Consider the following 10,000-nt stretch of genomic DNA (forward strand, 5'->3'; position numbering starts at 1 on the left):
TATCTATCTATCTATCTATCTATCTATCTATCTATCTATCTATATCTATCTATCTATCTGTCTGTCTGTCTAACCATCTATCAAAGTCTGCGTATATATGCATTTAAATTTGTAGCTCACTCTATATATGTAAACGCACATCCAGGCACACGCATTCAAAACATCTCCCCTCCCTCACAGCTTTGCATGGAAATAAGGATGTTAACTGAAATAGTTGGATAAGGAATTAAAGAAGCATGAAGTTCTCTGAATTCAAATTGTGATATGATGCAGTTACTATTGACTGAACAAAACCATACTAAGATATTTTAGGCCTAATTTATTGCAATATTCTGACATTGAAACTTTTTGCTGTCTCCTGTGGCCAGAAAATCTGAAGGAGGAAAGGAAATTAATAATAATAATAATAATAATAATAATAATAATAATAATAATAATAATAATAATAATATTCAGACAAATACATAACAAAAACACCAGGACTCACAAACACATATAACATACAGAAAATTGCACTACTAGGCACTGCACACATCCTACGCAGAACATTTTCCATACAATAACCATCAGAGCATCACAACAAATCACAGCACATACCCAAGGCACACAGAGCTGCGCTCGGTAGTGAAGTGAAAGCACGCTATAAAAAATAAAACTACTGGATAATAATAATAATAATAATAATAATAATAATTGAGAAAGAAAGCAAACGATGCTGGATCATAGATAAAGCATGTCCAGCTGAGAACAAGGCTGTCCAAGATCGGAGCCTATTAACCCGGAACTGTCAAGCCAAAGTGATGAAAAATGGTGTAGACCTAAAGTGTCAGTACTGCGACGGTGGGATAGAAACAGTCGACCACCTGGATGAATGATTTTAGCACCTGTAGAGTACAGATCAAGACATGGCAGAGTTGGCCGATATCTACATTGGATAATGTGTCGGCATTATAAAACCAAAACTGCTGACAAATGGTACAGGTACGACCCTGAGGCTGTAACTGAGGGAGAAAATGTAACGAGCCTTTGGGACTTTTCCATATGTATAGACCGGACCATGAAAGCAAATAAACCAGATACTGTTGTGAAAGACGAAAGCAATAAAGTATATTTATTGATAGACATGAGCATACACTATCAGTATGATATCTCGTCAAAAGAATTTGATTAGCTCAGAAAATATAAAGATCTGCTAAACGAAGTCGAAAAGATGTGGCATCTCAAGGCAATTACAATACCTGTGATTGTAGGACTGGAATAATCAGAAAAAGAACTGAATGTGAGGAAAGACAACAGTAACAATCCTGTGATGATAGATGTCCTGGACTTGATAAAAATCGTGCAAATACATTACCAAAAATTAACGGGCGCTGCTCCTACACTGCTTAAAGTACTTTCAATACGAAGTACAAAACTGAAAGAAAATACAGCACACAAGTCTCAGTTAGCTGTGCTCGGTTTTGCTGAGAAAACACACAACAAAAATAAGGTCTCTGAATAAGAGGGCAATACGCGAAATAATAATAATGACGACGACGGCGATGATGATATTAAACATCAGCAGACTGAAGCAAAATATACGCAGGAGTGGTTGTGTGGTAAGTAGCTTGCTAACCAACCACATGGTTGCGGGTTCAGTCCCACTGCGTGGCATCTTGGGCAAGTGTCTTCAGCTATAGCCCCGGGCCGACCAATGCCTTGTGAATGGATTTGGTAGAATGAAACTGAAAGAAGCCTGTCGTATATATGTATATATTTATATATATGTGTGTGTGTGTGTGATTGTGTGTCTGTGTTTGTCTCCTAGCATTACTTGACAACCGATGCTGGTGTGTTTATGTCCCCGTCACTTAGCGGTTCGGCAAAAGAGACCGATAGATTAAGTACTGGCTTACAAAGAATAAGTCCCGGGGTCGATTTGCTCGACTAAAGGCGGTGCTCCAGCATGGCCGCAGTCAAATGACTGAAACAAGTAAAAGAGTAAAAGAGTAAAATAGATACTGCTATAGAAGAGGGAAATTGAAGAGTATTTTATAATTTTTCCCTTGTTTCAGTCATTAGACTGCGGCCATGCTGGAGTACAAGCTTGAAGAATTTTTAGTCGAATGTAGCGACCCTAGTACTTATGTTCTTTTAAAAGTCCGAACCGCTAAGTTATGGGACCGTAAACATACCGCACCGGTTGTCAAGCGGTGTAGAGGAACAAACACAAAGACACAAAGACACACATACATAGGTAACATATATACGACTCGCTTCTTTCAGATTTTGTCTACCGAACACTCTCACAAGTCTTTCGTCGGTCCGAGGCTATAGTAGAAAACACTTGCCGAAAGTGCTAGGCAGTGAGAATAAACCACCAACCATGTGGTTGGAAAAGAAGCTTCTTTCCACCCGGCCACACCTGAAAATACTTCGGAACTTGCCACAAATGGCGAAACATTTTGAATGAAGTTTTGCTTCCACTGATTTTCGGCTGAGTTTTTGAAGGGCTGGAATCAAAATGATAAAGGGAGAAAAACATAAGCAGCGATGCATGATTAATTCTATAAGTAAAAAGCTTCTATTGGTGGTGTCTACGCATTCAGGAATTCTTTTGATGCTATCCTTATGAAATGTAGCAACAGCCATGTCTAATTATATCATGCCGACTCTGACCTATGACTTATAGAACATGTTCAAATGTTACAGGTAGAAAGAAACGCAGGAATCTTTGTGCATTAGGTCATATTCTAACGACATTTCATCTTGACGTATTCGTTCTGCTTGGGACAAACTTCTCTGACTATTCTGTAAAAAACAAGCAAACAGTTAATACAGATATAAATGCTGTAGAAAACGTCACTTCTACATAAATTCTAGAAAGCATTATGCCAAAATGTTAACCAGGGAAATATTGTATTGCAAATGCTACAGCGGTTTACTAGGAATATAAATATAAACATGACGGTAGAAAAATGTCGAAGGAACGTGGAGGAATAAAGAAAAAAAATTACACACAATTATATACTTAGGAAGATATTAAGGAATAACGACGAAAGTAAATATATAAATATTAATGGGGAAACGGGAAAAACTAAATACAAGATTTGACTCCCATAGTAAACGCCTAAAAATATATTACGGTAATAATTATGGACGGTGTAGAATTAAGAGTTAAAAAGCAAATTAACAGGATTTCTGAAACACACACACACACACGCGTGTGTGTGTATGTGTGTAAGGAATAATGACCTTTGATCGATATCTATATATATAAAACTGTAGTTGTGTGAGTGTCTGTCTCCTACGATTTAGATTCCTAACTACTCCCACATTTTGCGGTGCAGTTTAACCAAATTCGGGTATCTTATAGTTGTGATTCATATCGAGCCCGTCTACGTATTAGCGCGCGTCTACGATGAGTCTACGATTTTAAAAATAATTTAACATCATTTTTTATTCCATTTTAATGCATAATTTTTCGTGTGTCGATGGCGGCGGAGTTGACGTCCATGGTCACACCTGCACCTGTTTGCTTCTCCCCCTTCTTCCCTCCCTCGTGAAGCTGTGGGGAAGGGAGTGTAAGGAAATCAACGTTGTAAAGCGTCGTCAAGGAGACCAGCGTTCTTTTAGAACAACGACTTCATGGCTTGAAGACACCAAAACAGAAATGGCTAAGAAAGCCCGAATTGGCATCTATAAGGGAAGTAACTCTCTAAAAATGCTTATATAGTTATTTCCCTTACAAACCCGAGCAACGCCGGGCGATACTGCTAGTTAGTAATAAAATTGATATTAGAAGGCGGCTAGCTGGCAGAAACGTGCGCTCGCCGGACGAAATGCTTAGTGGCATTTCGTCTGCCGTTACGTTCCGAGGTCGACTTTGCCTTTCAGCCTTTCGGGGGTCGGGTCGATTAAATAAGTACTAGTTATGCACTGAGATCGATGTAATCGTCTTCATCCCTTTCTCTGTCCTTGTTTGTCCCCTGTATGTTTAGCCCCCTCCTGTAGGCAATAAAGACATAGACATTAGTACTAAAAAATGAACATAATTATGTCAGTCATTCAGTCAAACAGTCGTTCACTCACTCACTCAATCAATCAATCAATCTATCAATCTATCAATCAATTTCTCTCTCTCTCTATCTATCTATGTATGTCTGTCGCTCTGTCTGAATATGTATAGCTATATCCGCATACACACTCACACACACACACACACACGCACACACACACACACACACTCACACACACACACATACACACACACATATGAATATGCATGTGTAGCATAAGTTCATTTAAATCATATTTACATGTATATACTAATTATATACATACGCCATCACAAAAGCATTATATATATATATATATATATGTGCGTGCATGTGTGTGTGCATGTGTGTGTGTGTGTGTGTGTGTGTTTATGTGCTTGTATATTTGAACACACACACACATATATATGTATACACACATGGACACATTCAAAAGACGTATGTGTTTCTATTTAGATGATACTCTTCACATACGTAGGTTATAAAATGAAAACATTTTCATGTCAGAAATTACACTCAACATTGAAATATTATTCATGTCCCTAACTCTGTTAGCAAGTCACCAACTCAAAACAAACAAATAAACAAACTCGCGAACAAACAAACAAACAAAATAACCCGGTATGCGATAAATTAACAAATGGTTAACATAACCAGAGAAAATAAAGAATATTTCTAGAAACTACGAAACAACGGCTGTGAAAAAAGAAAAGCTAACAGCTCTACTCGTCATTTAATAAAATTTTTCCTTAGGATTTTATTTATTTATTTATTTATTTTGCAAAGCAGAATTCAAGCAAAAACCTCCAGAAACGAAATTTGGACAATAATTAAATTATCTTTATAAAATTCGAATGTTATAATTCAATAGCGGTTTTAGAATGGTTTTGAAATTTATCAAGAGTTGAGTGTTCTTGCAATTATCTATTGCTGTCGTCGCTGTAGAGGAGGCTGGAATTGTTGTTGGTAATTGTTATTGTTTTTAGAGAGTTGCCATTTTCCTGCATCTTCTCTCCACTTTCACCCTTTCAACTCTTTCTGAAACATTACCCGATTTTCTTCTCACCGTCTCCTTCTCATCATCATCATGATCATCATCATCAACAACAACCACACGACAACGACGACGACGACGACGACGACTACCACCACCATCACCACCACCTTTTTCTCCTCCTCCTCCTCCTCCTCCTTCTTGTTCTTGTTCTTGTTCTTGTTCTTGTTGTTGTTGTTGTTGTTGTTGTTGTTGTTGTTGTTGTTGTTGTTCTTGTTCTTCTTCTTCTTCTTCTTCTCTTCCTCGTTCTAACTCATGTATTTATAGCCGTGTTTTACATTTTGTATATTTCCTGCCATCACTCTTCTCCTCGTTGTCCTCAAAATCGTTATAATCGCCATCTTATAATCGCAGTAGTTATCATTTAAATGCTTTAGTACTGTTCCCTTCTTGCTCTTTGCGTACTCCTCCTCCTCTCCTCCTCCTCCTCCTCATCATCATCATCACTATATCAATTACCATCCTATTTATCCTCATCCCTTTTCCCTCTCATCCTGCCTACTTCATGCGCTACGGATATTTACTATTTCAAGACGTCTATTTACAACTAAAGTTGCAAGGACGTCGTAAAGAGACCGAAAAATGGCCATCTTCGGACTACAATTTCTTGACCATAGCGAGGCCATAAGAACTAACGTTAAGATAAGCAGGGATGGGAACACTTTATAGTCAATTAACACTCTAATACCATTATTAACAACATTATCAACATCAACGATCAGCATTATTAGATGGTAATGAATGATTTATTAAGGTTATGCGTATATAAATTCACACACACAGTCAGATGTGTGTGTGTGTGTATATATATATACAGGGTGTTTCAAAAAATTTGATATCATTTCGCAATCTAATAACCTTGCCAGTTCAAATGACTTCAAATTTTAACAGCATGTGTAGAAATAGGTCAACATTTTATTTTTAATGTTTGATATGTTTATATTTTCAGGTATAGAAATGGTATTCACTGGAAGAGAAAAGATGTTTTGTGTGTTGGAGTATGCTCAGACACAGTCGAACAAACTGTGCAGCGTGCATTTGTGAAAGAGTTTTCTAAAAAGTCACCAACGGCCATGCAGATTTGGACATGGCACAAAAAATTCAAAGAGGAAGGCTGTCTGTGCAGAGCAAAGGATCTGGACGATCCCAGACAGAAGATAAACTGTTTTTACTGATATTCGATGAGATGAGATTCCTCATCGAAACCGGTAATATTTTCTTCATATAGTTTTTAACACCGCCAACACCAGAAGAAATGGTCTAGTGGGTCCACCAAAAACTCTTGTGAAGTCCCAAGAAGTCCATAAGAAGAACAAGTCTGGAACCCAGATTCCTCCAATGACAGTTTGGTACATCCTGAGGAAACGCTTGCTAATGAAACCTTACAAACTGCAACTCGTTCAGGCCATAACAGCAGATGACAAGCGAAAGTGCATCAATTTTGTGTTGATATGCAAGAGAAGCTTGAAGAAACCGGCTTCAAGTAACGTCTTGTTTTATGCGATGAGGCCACATTTCATATAAATGGCAAAGTCACTAAGCATAATATTTACATTTGGAGCAGAGAAAATCCCCATGCCACATTTGAGCATGAAAGGGATTCACCAAATTTGAATGTGTTCTGCGCTATTTCCAAGAAGCATATTCATGGCCTGTTTCTCTTTGAGGAAAATGTGACCGGCAATGTTTACCTGCAAATGCTTCAGAACTGGATAATGGATGAGCTCATTGCAAATGAACATGAAGACTTCATTTTTCAACAGGACAGTGCTCCACTTCCCTGGGAGTTCACTGTGTGGGTTTATCTCAATGGCAATCGGCTAGGAAGATGGATCAGGCGTGCTGGTGATGAAGACAATATGCTGTTGCAATTTTTTCTCTGTATCTATGTGAAGGGTTTGGTCTATATCCATACTCTTCCTGCAAACCTAGGGGAACTCAATCAGATAATCACTACTGCACTGGAGACTGTTACCCAAGACATGCTGCAGCGTGTTTGGGAAGAGCTGGACTAACGACTTGACGTGGGCGTGTGCCGTGTCTCAGGCAGTGAGCAAACTGACCATTTGTGAAATAGCCCATGTGGTGAAAATCATGGCAGCGTCAAAATCGACCCACTTACATATAAAGGCCATGATCCTGCCGACCTTCATTGTTGATCAATAAGACAGTTAATGTGTGTTATATCAGGGTTCGCAGTCGCTATTTGTATAGTTTGCCATGGGTTGTTCAACAAGCTGGAGATCGTTTCTAATACAAATATGAGTCTCTTCAATAGAGTTCGATAATAATTCGGAATTTGTATTGAGAGAGATCGATTGCTTTTTCAGTAAAATTTCTAATTGGTCGAACATTTCGCGCCCAATGATGCGAATTCGCCGTTACCAATGCCACATGCCAGGCGGAGTAGTGTGTTGGTAAATAATAGCTTGGTGCGAATCATCTCTCTTATGTTTTAGTGAGTCGATTTAGATTATGCGAAAATTTCGACAACGTGACCTGCTTTGATCAATAAGAGACAAAGCAGCGACAACCGATATAAATCCTTGAAGGATATGTGAATGATAACATAAGTGTGTGTGTGTGTGTGTGTGTAAGTTTGAATCGAAAAGTTTGCCAGAAATCTCGTACACACACGCGCACACACGCGCACACACACACACACACACACACACACACACACACACACACATACACACACACACACACACACACACACACACACACACGTACAGTCATGTCAATTTTAAAGATAAGAGTATACCGATAATTAAATGATATTTCCGTTTATTTAATCAATTACAATTCAAACTACGTATCAATTAACAGAATTACTTTTTCGAATTTTAAATGATAGTTTAAACATGAAAATTTTAATTGGCATAATATAATTATTGACAGAATTAATAAAGCCACAAGTATGAATGTCATTTAATTTAAAAACATGCTAATAAAAAGTACTTTAATTTCAATATTAGATGTTATACTCTATCTAATTAAGAAATACTATTAATAATTATTTCATTATATCATCCTAAGATCTGTTGTGATGGATAAACAAAAAAACTCATTAACAGAGATAATTGTCTATGTCAGCTGAAATGAACTCTTTCGTCCATTGGTTGCGGAATTCGATCCTTTGTAGTTATTTTTTCAGCATGCTTAATGAAGCCTTCCCAGACCTCGATCAGAACAATGCATTCACGTTTTGTTAATGAAGAACAGGGAAGTACCTTCGACCTATTTTGAATGAGGTTCGACTGAAATACCAAATGAAACTTGGTGTTTACCATTAAAATTCGACTAAAGTTTTAGTTTGTGAAAAACTAGACGTCCTCGCACTCAAAGAACCGAACGTTTTAAAATGTACAACGAGAGAGGGTTGTACTAGTCTGTCGGATGTAATAGGTGGAGGTCTAATGTTTACAGCTTTCAGTTTCACATTCAAATGTGTAACTTATATTCATCATTAATGTAAACCCACGCACAAAGTATTTCTATTAATCTGCAGTAATCGTCTTGTCTTTCATTTTGTTCAACACACCTGTTGTATCCATGTAAAAACTCCCCACTAGTGATTTTCTGCCATTATAGGAGTTTCTATGTCTCAGGATAACCTCTTTGTAGGATTCTAGGGATTTCAGGATCCAACAGGTATGGTAATTCAGTGACCAGTAATACTTCTATACTAGACTGAATTATGCAAGAGAAGGCTGCCTTCAGACAGTTGTCTGTAGAATTCTTTTCATTTGCTAGCACCTCGTTCTGCCTACCCAGTCCTCAAATTTCGAACATCTGCAATTAATGTAAGCCCATTGTAAGTTAGGCCTGGTGTGGATAGGGAAATGCTAGAACAGAGACGTGTAAACCTGTGCTATGAGCAAGAGGTAGGATGAAGGGGAGCATCAGTCAGATTTCTTCCGAGCAAAAAATAAAGATATAAATTCTTCTGGCTAGGTAAATGCTGGTGTGCAAAATGTGAACACATTTTGACAGAGAAATCAGTAGATAACGTAATGAAGGTCAGTGTGTGTTGTAGGATAATTGAGCTTATATTACTATTGGAGAACATACCACCACGCAACTAGAATGCATTCTCTTTTGCTTCTTGTGGAAAGGATGCGTCCCGATGGTCAGGCGATCCATTTGCTGTCAACACCCGTTAAAAGGAGGGCTGAGCATGCCGTGGTTGATGATGCGCAGACACGCGCTGAGACTGCGACATCTCCGGCTCTACGAACACGACGATGAACAGGTGTGGTCGCCGTTTGTGAGGCACGCTTTCCCGCAGCTCGTCTCCATGACCGAACTGCAGTCGTGGATTAAATTGAAGCCGAGGAAGGGCGAATGGCACCGCGAGTGTTGCGTTGCTCTCAAGCAACTATGAGGTCCCGGCATATCAATTAGCAGCTGCTAACTACCTGGAACCCACAAGAGTAAAAAGAGAGACAGAGACAGGCCTAGAAAAAAGAAAATGTCCCTTGCGTTTGAAAACTATGGAAATATTTTTAAAAAACATTTCATTTAATTTTCCCACGATTTAATTGTTTTTCATGCTTTACTCCAAGTTGAAAAAGTCGCAAAGACTGAAACCGGTACTAACATGTTCTTCCTGACAAAATTATTTTAGCATTTTCTACCTTGTGTTATTTTCCTTACATATATATATATATATTATATATATATATATATATATATATATTATATATATATATATATATATATATATATATATATACATATACATAGAGATACACGCATATATATATATATATATATATATATAATATATATATATATATGTATATATATATATTTAGCACAGACACACACACAACACACATATATATTATATATATATATGCGTATGCGCTTGTGTGTGCGTGTTGGTGTGTTCTCATGTATGTAG

This window comes from Octopus sinensis, linkage group LG2 (genome assembly GCF_006345805.1).
Source record: "Octopus sinensis linkage group LG2, ASM634580v1, whole genome shotgun sequence".
NCBI lineage: Eukaryota > Metazoa > Mollusca > Cephalopoda > Octopoda > Octopodidae > Octopus > Octopus sinensis.